The 14,137-nt window shown below is 45.4% G+C and overlaps 1 long non-coding RNA gene across 2 annotated transcripts in view; it reads left to right on the top strand.

The window, feature by feature from the left end:
* Positions 1–12,154, top strand: part of LOC117197739 (uncharacterized) — a 33,953-nt gene extending 21,799 nt beyond the window's left edge. Inside the window, exons 6-11 of one of the 2 annotated variants that reach the window (XR_007473690.1) lie at positions 151–258; positions 1,605–1,666; positions 3,055–4,022; positions 7,114–7,248; positions 9,806–9,860; positions 11,873–12,154. This is a non-coding gene — a long non-coding RNA (uncharacterized LOC117197739). The remainder of the gene's footprint in view (positions 1–150; positions 259–1,604; positions 1,667–3,054; positions 4,023–7,113; positions 7,249–9,805; positions 9,861–11,872) is intronic. The other variant, XR_007473689.1, reaches the window with a different exon arrangement.
* The last annotated feature ends 1,983 nt before the right edge of the window (positions 12,155–14,137 follow it).

Below are 14,137 nucleotides of genomic sequence, written 5' to 3' on the forward strand. Positions count from 1 at the left end.
GAGAGTAACTTGCCCAAAGTCACGCCGTTAAGCGGGAGGCAGGGGTCCCCACCCTGAGAGTCTAGCTCAGAGCCTGGATGCTCAACAAGCATTACCTTAAGGGGGGTGTGGTGGAATAGAGTCGGTCCTAACTCTCCCCATGATTCACAGTGTAACTCAGGGCCAAGGATTTAACTCAGTGGGCCTTCAGTTCTGCACTTTGCCGTTCCCATATTTTTGAGACAGCCTTACGCGTCTGGAGAGAAAATTGTTGCTAAGGTAATCGTAATCTTGCGTAATAAAACAAGTGGGGGGGGGGGCTTCCCTGGTGGCGCTGTGGTTGAGAGTCCGCCTGCCGGTGCAGAGGACACGGGTTCGTGCCCCGGTTCGGGAAGGTCCCACATGGCGTGGAGTGGCTGGGCCTGTGAGCCATGGCCGCTGAGCCTGTGCGTCCGGAGCCTGTGCTCCGCAACGGGAGAGGCCGCAACAGTGAGAGGCCCGCGTACCGCAAAAAAAAAAGTGTAGGGGGGAGAGTAAGGGTGGTAGAGATTGTGTAGCTCTCATCTTCTTCAGTTTATAGATGAGAATTAGAGAGATAAGGACCCCACCATGATTCCATTCTCAGTGACAGGGCAAGAACTAGAATCCAGGTCTTCTGCTTCCAGTCCTGTGCTTTCCCCCCATACAACACTCCCTCTTTAATCATTCATAGCCAGGATGGGATCTAGATACGGAAGAAAGCTAATCACACACATTGTGGCTTCACAGCCTCCAAGTCCACCCTCTGACCAGAATATGCTTTTTGGTTTTTTAGCCTGGTGGCTCTTATCTGAAATCCCACCATTACTGACTCATGTCTTTCACGAAGACTTTGATCCTATACTCTCAGGACCAGTAAGGCTTTTACTGTTGGCTGTCATTTCTTGTGTACGTGATTGACTTCTAAAGCAGTGCCACTGGAAGTGTGGTCCACAGATGGCAGCATCCACGTCGTCTGCATGTTGTTAGAACTGCAAGTCATGGGTTCCACCCTAGACCTACTGAGTCAGACCTACCTTGATTCTCAAACTTCAGTGAATGTGCTTAAGTTGTCACCTGAAAAGCTTATTAAAACAGAATTTCATGGGACAACCCCTCCCCACCCCATCCCCAAAGATTCTGATTCAGCAAGCCTTGGGGAGGGGCTCAATAATTTGCATTTCTAACAAGTTCTCAGATGATGCCTCTGCTGATGGTCTGGAGACTATACCTTGAGTAGCACTGAAAAAGTTCCTGATAGCAGATATTCAGAGGGGAGAAGAGGGAGAATAAGCACCCTGGGGTAAAAAGAGAGATAAAGGTTATTGTCGAGGGTGAAAAGGGTACAGAATATGGAAACTTGAAGTGAAAAACTGCTGAGGATATGGGTTCACAACTGTTCCTCTGTATTTCCATTTGAGTATGTTCAAATATGAAAACCATTAAGTGATTTAATACAATGTATAAATGTGGGTAAACTGAATGTGTCTAGCCATGGTAAAGTCTATTCTTGCCTCGCCTTTTGCTGAGCCCTGCCTCTCTCAGTTACAAATAGAAATCTTCCCAGTCTCCTCTGACCATCAGTTAGCTCTCCAATTTCATTCCAGGGTTAACTGCACTGCAGCGGCAGACAAAGCTGGCCTGATGGCAGGAATACTGTTCCCCGATGGTATCAGAACCTCTTCTGTATTTCTGTTTGCTGTGCGACTGTCACCTGTATACAATCACTTAGAGACTCTGATATTAAGACTTGGGCTGCAAATCACCCCCATGGCACAGCTCCGGTGGAAAAGGAAAAGGGGCTTCAGTGGCAACCAGATATCAAACACGAATTACATTGCCCCCGTACCAAAATAGGCATCTTTAAGAAATCATGTCTTCTGGTCCTCCTCTGCTATACTTCAGGTAATATGGTACCCAGAGGAACCCAGATAGATAACAATCTCTTCTATTTGTAAAGACCACTTGTGAAGGAAACTCCATAACCTCCTGGCGGTGGAGTGTATTATTGTTCAGCAAATATTCACTCTCCTCTATGCCCTTCCATGGGGGGAGAAAACTTCCCCACTCCACGGATGATGGATTTAGCCACGTGACTTGCTTTGGCCAATGAAATGTAAGCAAAGATTTTAACTCTACTTGCTTGGCTTGGCTTGGCTTTTCCATTTCTATCCTTGGCCATGAGAAGAGCAGGCCCCTGTCACTTTGGCCTGGGTCCCAGAATGAGAAGGTACACGGACCTGAACAAGATCCACAACATGGAACAGAGGCACTGCAGACAATCTGCAAACCCGTAAGCAAGAAATAAGTTTTGTAACCTCTGAGATTTTAGGTTATTTGTTATACAGCACTATTTAGTAAAGTCGACTGATACACTCCCTCAGGCACCTTTTCCACTGAAGTTTTGCCAGCAAGTTTTTCACCATGTCTAACCTGAGTCCCTCATACATTAAGGTAAAGATCCATTCCATTTGCAGTCCAAACAAGGAGTCACTAGATTACATTCTTGATTCTAAATGTCCAAGAAATGTAGCTTGATTTATTTACTATCTATTTGGGCTACAAAAATAGAGATGCCCTTGGGGAATTATTTGTTTTACAAATAGTACTTATGCTTGTCCTTATTGGAGCTATTGAAGGTGGGTTCCCAAGAAGTGATCATATCCTTCAGGAACCGGAGAGGTAGTGATGGCAGAGGTGAGAGTTTAGAGACCTGATTAAAATATTGTAGCACTCCCTTATTCTCTCCCAGCTGTTTCTTAGCACTTATCACAGTTTGAAATTATTTTATCTATTTGCCTGTTTTCTCTCTTTATTTGTTTGTCTCCCCCACTAGAAAGTGTTTCCATATGGCCAGGGACAGTGTTTATCACGCTTACCACTTTATCATCCAGTTCTCAGCAGACTCTGCCATGTAGCGGTAGCTCCAGAAATATTTGTTGAATAAATACATGAATTCTAATTAGGCATGTCACTAGACCAGGTAAGGGGGAAACAATTTTAAAAAGCATGGGCTCTATAGTCTAAAAATCTGGCTCCAACATTATGTAATCTTAGGCGGTTCCACGGGCACCTAATTATGAAAAAGTTTGAATGACGATAATAATGATGTCAGTGGGGAGCCACAGAAGAATTCTGAGCTGGGGAAGGACATGATCAAGACAGCATCTTGGGATAATGTATCTAATTGCTGTGTTCAGGGGTGGCTTTGCAGAGAGACCAGGTAGGAGGAAATTTCAGAGTAAGGTGATGAGGGCCTGGAGTACGGGCTGGCAGTGGAAGTTAAAAGGAGTGATACTGGGATGGAAAATTCAATGACCCTCTCGCCAGATGGGAAAAGGAGGCAGCAGACAGAGAGTGTCTATATAGCTGAAAGAGCAGAAGCACACTTAACAGAGATATGGAAATTTGGAGAAGTGGCCAGCTGTGTTTGGATGAGATGATAGGTTCGTTTAGACACATAGAATTTTAGGCAGTGGCTGGTTCTCAAGTGAAAACACCCAGCCTCTGGTTAGAAATTCAGGACCGCATCTGGAGAGAGAGGTCAGAGCTGGAAAACCGGACACGGACATTAGACGCATGGAGGTGACCGTGTAGGAAGAGAAAAGCCAGAGACTGAAGCCAGCCTTGAAGGTCGACTAGTTACAAGGAGTGGGAAGGTAAGGAGGGGCTGGTGAAAGGGCCAGAGTCAGCAGGATCAGCAAAGGGTCTCAGAAACCAAAGAAAGGGGGTAGACAGTATTTTGATGTCCAGCCCTCTGTCATGAGGGATGGCATTGGCTGTCAGACTTTGCGAGGCCTCTTTTAGGAGCAGAGGGAAACATCCTTCAATTTGACTCCCTTGCCTCTAACCACCTGGGTGGCTGGGGGCCCCAAGGCTCTGAGCCTTTGAAGAAAAATCCAGGGAAAGGAAAACGGAGAAATATGATCAATAACAACAAGCCTTGTTTTTTTCCACTTCATATGCAGGAAGCGATCGAGGGCTGTAGCTGGTGCTATGATGGGTGTATTCTGCATGTTCAAAAGGTCATCTGGCATGGAGACAGGCTAAATTATGGCTGGAGTGTATGAATCTGAGGACGTTCTCCATTAACATTTATTAGGAATTGTCATCGCTTCAACCCGCATGGGCCCCAGATGTGGAAACCCCAGCTGCCCCTGACTTCTCTTCCGGGCTGCAATCTCTCCTCTGATTTATTGTTATTAAACATGACCAGATTTTGTAGAGGGGAAAATTGAAGAAAGCAACACACACATGGGGAACTGTTGGGTGGAGGCTGCCAAGAGAAACAAACCATTTTATCCTATCTGGTGACAGTGGGAACACATGGAGACACAAACCACTGTGCCTCTTTCCTAAATCAGAAACATGCAGGCCTGAGCCTCTGGGCATCTGTTCACAGGCCAAATGTCTTCACCCTGAGGGTGAGCGAGGGGCAGTTGAAGGTAATGAGAAATGCTAAGAATAGAAATCTAGAAGCCACGGCAGGGACCCTCTTCCTCAAAATATATTACCTTCCAGGGCAGATGACTTCCTGGGAGTCAGTCACACCCTCTGGATATCATTTTTCTTATCAGTAACATTTACTCTTCCACTGTGTAGTGATCGTGAGGGATCCCAAGAAGTCAAAGTTAGAGCCCCACCTTCTGGCCGCTTATAATTTATTTTGTTTATTCACTCATTCAGCATAATTTTATTAAGCACATACTATGTAGCGGGCATTATCATAGGTTTTGAGGAAATATTAGTAAAGCAGAGAGAGCAGGGCACCTACATATGTATGAGGGAACAATATCAGAAAATACCAAAACAGTAGCTAATAGACAAAGAAGTGTGTGAGAAGGAAGGCAGCATAAAGAAAGCATACTGCATTAGGAGTCAGGAAAACTGAATTCCCATCCTGGCTCTACTACCTAAGAGTCTTGTGCCCTTAGGTAAGTTATTTAACTTCTTGGAACCTCAGCTTCTTGTTCGTAAAATGGCGATAAACCTACCTCACCTCACCTCACTGGTTTCTTGTAAAATATAAATGAGGTAATGTATTTGAAGAGTTCCTTGTAAACAGCAAATTGCACTATGGTGTCAGGGGTTTTTATGATCAGTGCCAAATAAATGATACGGTGAGTGTATGGGACAGTATGTTCCGGAGCCAGAAATCTGGGGACTCATCCTCTTCCGCTTTGTCTTGGGAAAAGGAGCAAGCAGGATTATCCCCAGGCGCTGGACACGTGTCCCTTGGGGATTCTTTTACTCATGGAGTCTGGATATCTTGCTGATCTTACTAACAGACCAAACCTGGGAAATCCTCACTTCACTATGCCTTTTCCTAGACCTGTGCGTGGAAATTATCCTATGCAGGAGTTGTGGCGGGTGACCATAGGTAATGAGAAAAGTCTCAAAGGTGCTAGGTCCAATTACCTTTGTTTTTGCATTGTTCCTGCTTAAGATTATCTAGGTTCCAAGGAGAAGGAATGATGTTAATCCATTCCCTTGACCCATCTTTCAACTTTACATCCCTTGGCCACCGCAATGCACTTATAGCATACGTATAAGCTGGCACACACACCTGCATCGTACCTGGAATTAGTGGGGATATCCCTAGGGCCAGACTTTCTTCTACCAGGGACTAAAGCCCCAGCTGCTTCCTCCTAACATGCAGCTAACCATGGGGTATCCTTCCTAAGCCTCACAAGCCCATGCATCCTTGACCTATAAAGAAAGAAGGCCTTGGTGGCGCAGTGTTTAAGAATCTGCCTGCCAATGCAGGGGATACGGGTTCGAGCCCTGGTCCAGGAAGATTCCACATGCCACAGAGCAACTAAGCCCATGCACCACAACTACTGAGCCCATGTGCCACAACTACTGAAGCCCGCACACCTACAGCCTGTGCTCCGCAACAAGAGAAGCCACCGCAGTTAGAAGCTCATGCACCGCAACGAAGAGAAGCCCCTGCTCGCTGCAACTAGAGAAAGCCCGCATGCAGCAACGCAGCCAAAAATAAATTTATTTAAAAAAAGAAAGAAAGAAAGAAAGAAAGCAGGCTTAAGCTGCTACCTAGCACTCATCACTAGTTGAGTGAGGGTTCCCATTAATCCAAAAATGGGAGCATCTCTGGCTTATACATGTCCAGGAATGGGAGTACTACCCAAGATTTTTCTCCTGGTGGCCATCCTTCCCACACACAAACACAAGCACATTTGTTTATTCAATATTTAGAGTCTATGAACAGTTTCCAGAGCTGTGACTTCAAAAGGGCTTGCCTTAGGTGCCAGGGATGGAGCAGGGGCCTGAATTATAGCCAGGGGCCATCAGTAATGACACCCCGGCAGCACCAAAAGTGCACTGGCCATTGGGTCGTTATTCTACCCAGGGGAAAATTCTAGTGGGGAGTGAGAGCATTTTCCCCCTGTCCCATCCCAGGGCTTGGCTGAAACTTTTTTCCTTTTGGGAGGTCACTGGCTTTCTCAAGCAGCTTTGACTGTAGGGGTAAGGACAAGAAGAGGAAAGAAGCAGACAGAGGAGGTTGTGGGGAATTGTGAATATTCCCTAAGGGTTTCCTTCAGTGGAGAGGGCTGCCTTCAGCTGGGGGTCTGCAAACCCACCTCTTCGTAGCTTGACATTGGGAGAGGGGGATGACAGAGAACAGAATTTGGGGTTGTTGCTAGATAACTGAGTTACAACAGAGAGTATCTGGAGAGAAGGAAAGGAAGGGGAGGTAAGAAGTGAGAAGGGAATGACTAAGGGGGTTTTTACAGCTCTGGTTTTCCTTAGGTAGACAGACCCTGTGGCTTAGGGGTTGGGATGGGTATGGCTTAAGACCCTGTTACCCCAAGGGTGGTTCACAGGCCTCAACATCAGCCTCAACTGGGATCTTAGGCCACAACCAAAACCTACTGAGTCAGAAATTGCCTTGTAATCCCTAAATGGTTAGTATGTCCATTGAAGTTTCAGAAGCATTAGGCTAGGATGCTAGGATGGGAATGACTTCCTGCAGTGAGCCACCAAGGACCTGTGCTGCATGTTCTCTCTGCCTTTCCAAATCTCCTCTCCATCTTTTTACCTCCCCTGCTCTTGGTGCTGGTGCTGGAAGGTGACCTTTATGAATTGCATCAACAGGCTCACTTGTCCTCTGACTTCTGGTTGGGTTCAGCCAATGGTCAATGCTCAAGAAACAGTGCCTCTACCTGAAGTTTTTAAAGAGGAAGGAGGACACGTTTATATCATGCAGCAAGTCACTGGAGAAGACTGAAGGTAGGGGGAGTGGGAGATGGGGGTCCTTATTCTGCCATATCCCTGCCAGCTGGGCCTCAGGTTGGCAGTGGCTGTGTTTCTCAACTGAAGGCCACAGCTCCTGTGGGGCACTCTCTCCTACAGCTCTTTCCAGATTCTGGGGAATGTTCCTTCCCCAACCCTTCAGGCCTAGAGTGCTAATGGTTCCCCACTCTGACTAACTTCACCACCCTGTGCATTTCTCTCAACCCTGCCCGTATGTTTATACATATGCCTTTATTAAACTCTTCTCACACAAACCCTGCTGGAGCATGCCATACCTTTCCCAACAGGATCCCGATCAATACAGGACCCTGGAGAATGGACCCAGGAGTTCTTGCTGAGTCGTGGTTAGGGAAGGGGACTAGATGAGCACCTCCAATTTAAGAGTCTTTGAGACTGAAGGAGCCATTTTCAACCCAGCATACTATTTGTTGTGCGATTCTTGTTTCTGGAATAGAAAAATATATTACAGGAGCACTTGGCACTTTCTCCGACACGCCTTGGCTTCTGTGCTACAGTCTGTTTTCGTGTGCACGTGCGAGGCACACAGAGGTAGACTGGATCTGCTTTGCGAGCGCTGATTTTTAACTTTTCTAGAATTTTGCAAACCAGTTGTTTTAAAAAACTAAGATTAAATAAAGTTACAATTAAATAAGTTATATTTTTAAACAAAAATAATAAATACGAAAAACTCATCCCTTAATTATTTTGCTAAATTTTACTGTAACTTAACCTTTTGGGGTTATTTATGTCTGTTGTAGCTATATGGTAGAACTACTATATACTGGTGTGCTATTGCACATCTCTTCCCAATTCTGCCCTCAATGATGTCATAATGACAGCTCGAAATTAGACATGGTGGGAGTATTTACACCAAGGAAATTGGCAAAGGCTACAGATCAGGACAAGACTTTTTTTTCTGGAAAGCTGTTTGTTAAACATTTTCTAGCACATCACGGGGGTTAGTTAGTCCCTATCTTTGGAGGGGGCTGGAGAGATGAATGGGAGGAAAGGAATACTTGAGATGGTCATGGTGTTTGGACTTGGGCATTTTTAGGAGAGATCCATATGCTCAGTTTCTGTGGAGAGAGAAAGAAGTGGAACAGACTTGGCACTTGACAGGAAAGGATAAACAGAGGGGGGAAATGTCCTCTTCAGCTCCACAGGGTAGGGTGGATTAAGCAGGCCTTTTAGTATGTGAGATATGGTATTAATAATAGCTTACTTTCACAATGGGGTTGTTTTTTTAAAAGCTCTCAAAGTACTTTACATCTATTACCTCTTTCATCTATCAAGTATTTGAGTGAGCAAGGGAGAAGCAATAGAGACATTTCTTCTTAAAGATAGAACAACTGGGGCTCAGGGCAGTTAAGTGACCTTTCTAACCTCAGAAAACTGGGGCCCAGGGGGCAACAGGGTCCAATACCCAGAGCTGGACACTGATCAAAATCCCTCCCCTACCAGCTGCCACTCGTGTGACCTTGAGCGAGTTGTCCAAGTTTTCTGACCCTCAGTTTCTTTATCTGTGGCAAGTTACTGGAGAATAAATGAAAGAATGTGTATTAATCACCAGATGTATGTGGTCGGTGCTCCAAAAATGGTGAGTTTAATAGATGTACACCCAATGACTTTGCAGGGGCGCAAGAGGAAGAGCGTAGAGTACACAGCACAAACAGCTTAGATGGCAGAATGGGCCTCAGTGTTCTTAAAACACGCACAGGTCATTCCAACCAGTATGGAATTTCACTCACCTCTTCACCACACCTGGTCTCTCTCTATCCTGTTGGAGCCTCACTCCCCTTCCTCTCTTTTCTCCTTCTTCCTCTCTCTCATCAGAGCAATCCTCTCTCTTCTCTAAAGTTGTGGTAACATTTGCCATGTGACAAGCACATATAAAGGTATTTTCTAAGCAGAGTTTCTTTCCTAAGAGAAATTCTGTCGATGAAATGATTTACAGTGTAATTATGTATTCCATATACATTTTATTCCATTATACATATAGAATTCTTTGCAGAGGGTTTTCCCACCCACTTTTTCTTTGAACCTCAGAACCACCCTGTGGCAAGAATTACAATTATAACCACTTTACATTGGGGGAAACCGAGGCCTGGGGAATTGTCCAGGGTCTTGACTTGTAAGTGGCTGAGTCAGGACTTGAACCTGGCATTGCACACTGCACAACAACCATGCTGGGTATGAGTCTTATTTCCTCAGCGCGGGCATGCTCTAGTCTGCCTCCTAAAGGAAACTTCTAATTCTGCTCTCTCTGCCATTCAGTGAAGCCATCTACTGAGAGCCTGTAGGGGGTAGATTCCTGAGCTAGATACCAGGTCTTGGATGAGAAGTTAGGAGACCCAGGTTGGAGCTCTGATTCCTTTCCTAACTTGCTATACGGCCTTGCACAAGAAGCAGAGTTGAGAGGCAGGAAGGTACCATGTTGTAACCGATGCTACTACGTTCAGGCAACTTTACATCATTTCTCCATGTAGTCTTCACTACCGCTCTGTGAGACAGTATCACTATTTTAATTTTCAAGATGTGGAAACTGAGCCTCAAAGAGCTTGAGAAACTTGTTCATGGTCATCTAGGTGGTAAGTAATGGAGATGGGGTTTGAACCTGTGTCTCTCTGACTCTAAATTCCACCTTCACTTCCCATACCACCCTCTAGGTCCCTGTTTTCTGAGGCAAATCCAGGCCCCTAACCTCTGTGGATCACAGCTCATACTTCCCTCAGCTGCTGGATTACGTTCCTAATCTGGCAGGGGGCGCAGGGCTGGGAAACTTTCATGCCATCATCAATCTTCTCCCCAGTTCAGAGGTTAGGGGTCCTGATTACCCCAGCCCCCCTCCTCCACTTCTGAGATGATGCCGCATTTCACTTGGGGTCAGCAGACACACCTCTCTACTTCTACAGCATTCTTCAGGGTGTGGGTTCCTCACCCACAGCTCATACCTACCCTGGGGCAGACTGTTCATTAAGGGGCAGGCGGGGCGGAGGCTAACCAAGATAGAACAGAGATCCATCATGGTGCCGAGCTGACAGGTGCATGCACTTGCTTCCAGCCAGAGGAGAACCTGACTCATAGGAGAGGACTTTGGAAAGGGAAGGGAGGATGAAAAAAAGAGAGAGAGAGAGGGAGGGAGAGAGAGATCAGATCACTCTAATTATACAGCTCTAAATCACCGGGAACCTTGGCTCAAACATCCAAGTGATGGAGGATAGATTTTTCATCTTGACTCCTGCTAATTTTCATTGATTTATGTGGCTTGAAAGCCTTTATTTTCTACTTAGAGGTAGCCTGCTCCTGCTAAGGAGGTGCGGGACTCCCCTAAATGCTCTCACCATGGAGAGGCAGGAGGCAGAGGTGGCCTTCGGGGCAAGGGCTGAGTTTCCTGCTTGGTTTCAGTTGCCGCCTGAGAGCCACAGTGCTGAATGGGAGCCGCTGGCCTGCCATAGCCGCCTCCCGACTCCCATCCCCAGAGCCCGCCTGCTTCTGGTCACAGCTCCTTGAGTTTAACACTCCTGGCAGCTTAGTACTCTGGCTTTTATGTGCTAGGCCATAATATTTGGTGAGCTGTGAGATGAGGTGGGAACATTTGCAACTAGCACTTCCCTTCCGGCCCTGCCCTGCGATTCGGGCCAGTGGTGTGACAAAGTGAGGCCAGCCCTCCTCCCCACTCTGGCTCCCACCTGTGGCTATTTGGCGCCATGTCCTTCCTTCGTTTTTCTCCTCTCCCCCATGATCCCATGTCGGCTAGACTCCCATAGCTCTTGGCTTTCGAAAGAGGGTATTCAATCCGCACATTCTAAATCATGAGCTCAGTTAAACATTTTAAAGAGCAATTCTTAGTCTGCCCAGGAGCACATTCCAAAAGGGGAGGGGTGTGTGTCAGGAGGAAGGCTTTCTAAATGTCATAGGCTATGTAAAAATCTTGACTGATGATGACAAACCAAAGAGGAAGCCAGTGAGTCAGCCAGCGACGGTCAAGTTTTCTTGGGGATTAGAACCATAAGAGAGCAGTGTGCAGACTTTGAGAATTCCACTTCCTCTATCAGAGGCCCATTTGGGCACCTCTGGTCCATTTCTCCCAGTCTGTGGTCCTTGAGCTCTCCCTGCCCCTTCACCTGGCCCAGGTGAACCCACAGTTCAGATTCCTATGGGTCCCTCTAGGCATCCTCCATCTACAGTTGTCTTATTTTCTGCTTCATCTTCCCCCTACCTTGGCCTTCTACTTGCAGCTACTTTCCAGGAATAGAGTAAGTTTTGTTATGGCAGCATGGTACAAGGAAATGGAGATGATTGTTTCTTAAGGGGTGTTGGTTTTGAGTATATATGGATCAAGAGTTCTTTAATAAAGTTATTACCAGAAGATGACGCTGATCTAGATGCAGAGCCAGCCTTCAGATACAACAGGAACAGTGGAATCTTCTAATGTGTCTTACACATTTGATGCTGTGGCCTAGACATAGTGGGATGAATAAGGAAATTTCTGGATTCCTGGGGAAGAAGCAAATAATCAGGATGAAAGATTAAACTCATAATAAAGATGTCCTGGGCTTCCCTGGTGGCACAGTGGTTAAGAATCTGCCTGCCAATGCAGGGGACACGGGTTCAAGCCCTGGTCTGGGAAGATCCCACATGCCGCGGAGCAACTAAGCCTGTGCGCCACAACTACTGAGCCTGCGCTCTAGAGCCTGCGAACCACAACTACCGAGCCTGGGTGCCACAACTACTGAAGCCCGTACGCCTAGAGCCCGTGCTCCGCAACAAGAGAAGCCACCACAGTGAGAAGCCCGCTCACCACAACGGAGAGTAGCCCCCCACTCGCCGCGACCAGAGAAAGCCCGCGCACAGCAACAAAGACCCAACACCACCAAAAATAAATAAATAAAATAAATAAATTTATTTAAAAAAAATAAAGGTGACCCAAAATACAATGACTCAACAAGAGAGAAGTTTATTTTTCTCTCTCAGAACAGTCTGAGTTCCAGGTTGGCAGGAAGCTCTCCTCCATGCTGTCATTCAAGGACCCAGGTTCCTTCATTCCTGCTTTTCCACCATGCCCTAGGGTGGTCTTTGTCTGGTTTGAGGGTACACACAAGTTCTGGGTCCCAGGAAGAAATGAAAAGTGTACAAGAGGCATACCCATTTGTTAAGGTCCCAGCCCATAAGTGGTCCACATCACTTTGCTTCTATTCTTCTACCAAGAACTTAGTCACATGGCCATCCTAACTGCCAAGAAGACTGGAAAATATACACACAGACACACACACACACCCATATGCCCAACAGTTCAATTATTTTAGAAAAAAGGAAAGAATGGATTTTTTATAGTGTCACTACATCAACTATATGTGACCCAAACACCACCAAACAGAGAATCTTCATTTATTATAAGCAATTAGGTCAGAGTTTTTGTTAAAGCAGGAAACCAAAAAAGTGCAATTCATAGAAGACATAAAGACACAGGGTCCCTCTGAGCAATGAAGCAGGTCCCAGCGACTTGAAAAGACTCTATTTGATTTGCTTTTCCAGATACGAGACTTGGGGGCAGTCAGCAGCAAGCAAGGGTGACTGATATCCAAAACATTGCTTATAAAATGCTTTATATTTGAATAATGATTTCCATCTTATGAGGATCATTTATACACATTATCTAATTGGATGTGAAAATATTCCTGATTCAGGAAAGCAAGGTTCAGAAAGGTGAAGACTCTTGCATGAAGTCACTCAACTCACAAGTTGCAAAGGTGGGATCAGAACCCAAATCCTCCAAGTTCAAGTCCAGTGCCTTTCGCACAACAAAATGTTGCCTATTCATATTACATCCCATGAGGGTGACTAGTTGGACATCTTGTGGGGAATCAGGGCTATACTTTTTTACTGGACTTTACTTTTTCAGTCTCCATGTGATTTAGGTGCCATTATTAAGATATCAAGAGTCATCTGAATAATAATAGTACTGGCTCTTACTTGTCAACCATAAATCTTATCTACTCCTCATGATGGCCCAGGAAGGGAGACATTATTATCTCTATCTTACACAGGAGGAAACTGAAGCGGTTAGGTAACTTTTCCCAACACACGGCTAATAAGTGGTTGAGCCAGGGCGTAAGCACAAATTGATCTATGTCTTTTCTCTCTGTTCTGGGTTGAAAGATGAAAGGCATTTGCTGCTTAGGCCTCAGGAAAGGACACACCAGCAAAGCTTGGTAATTGCAAGCCTGAGTTAGACCAAATTATTTATTTTTTTTTAAAAAAGAAGAAAAGATTTTATTTATATTCACCACACACTGCCTTATATGACTTAATAACAATATTTGTAGTTTTTGTTAATGTCATAGAATTTTTCATCATTTTAAGGCAGTTGCACATATTCTTAATCTTTTCAAAAATTAATTTTCCTTACATTTAAATGTTTATATTTAAATTCAGTAGAAGTTCTTTTTCGAGAATATAATTACACCTCCAACATGTAGCTGAACTATGTAGCTGACTTGTTCATTCCGTTTTAAAAAAAAAACAAATTTAGACCAAATTATTTAAGCTTATCCCAAACTCCTGACCTCCCATTGAGTATCTTAGAAATTGAACCTGTAGTCGGGTCTTCGCTGGCCAAGACCTCCAGATGCCCTTGTCCACGGGGCTCATAGACGTTTATGGTGTCAGAACTGGAAGGAAACAAAGTTCGTCTAATCCAGCATGTCCTTTTTACAGATGGTGAAACAGACCCAGAAGGAGAAACATAACTTGCCAGTGGTGTCAGGGCTAATTCCTAGCAAAACCAGCACATTCATTTGATTTTTTAGGCTCCAGGCCCATGATGACTCCTGGACTAAGCACTGGCCTTGCCTACCACCTGTCA

This window comes from Orcinus orca, chromosome 19 (genome assembly GCF_937001465.1).
Source record: "Orcinus orca chromosome 19, mOrcOrc1.1, whole genome shotgun sequence".
NCBI lineage: Eukaryota > Metazoa > Chordata > Mammalia > Artiodactyla > Delphinidae > Orcinus > Orcinus orca.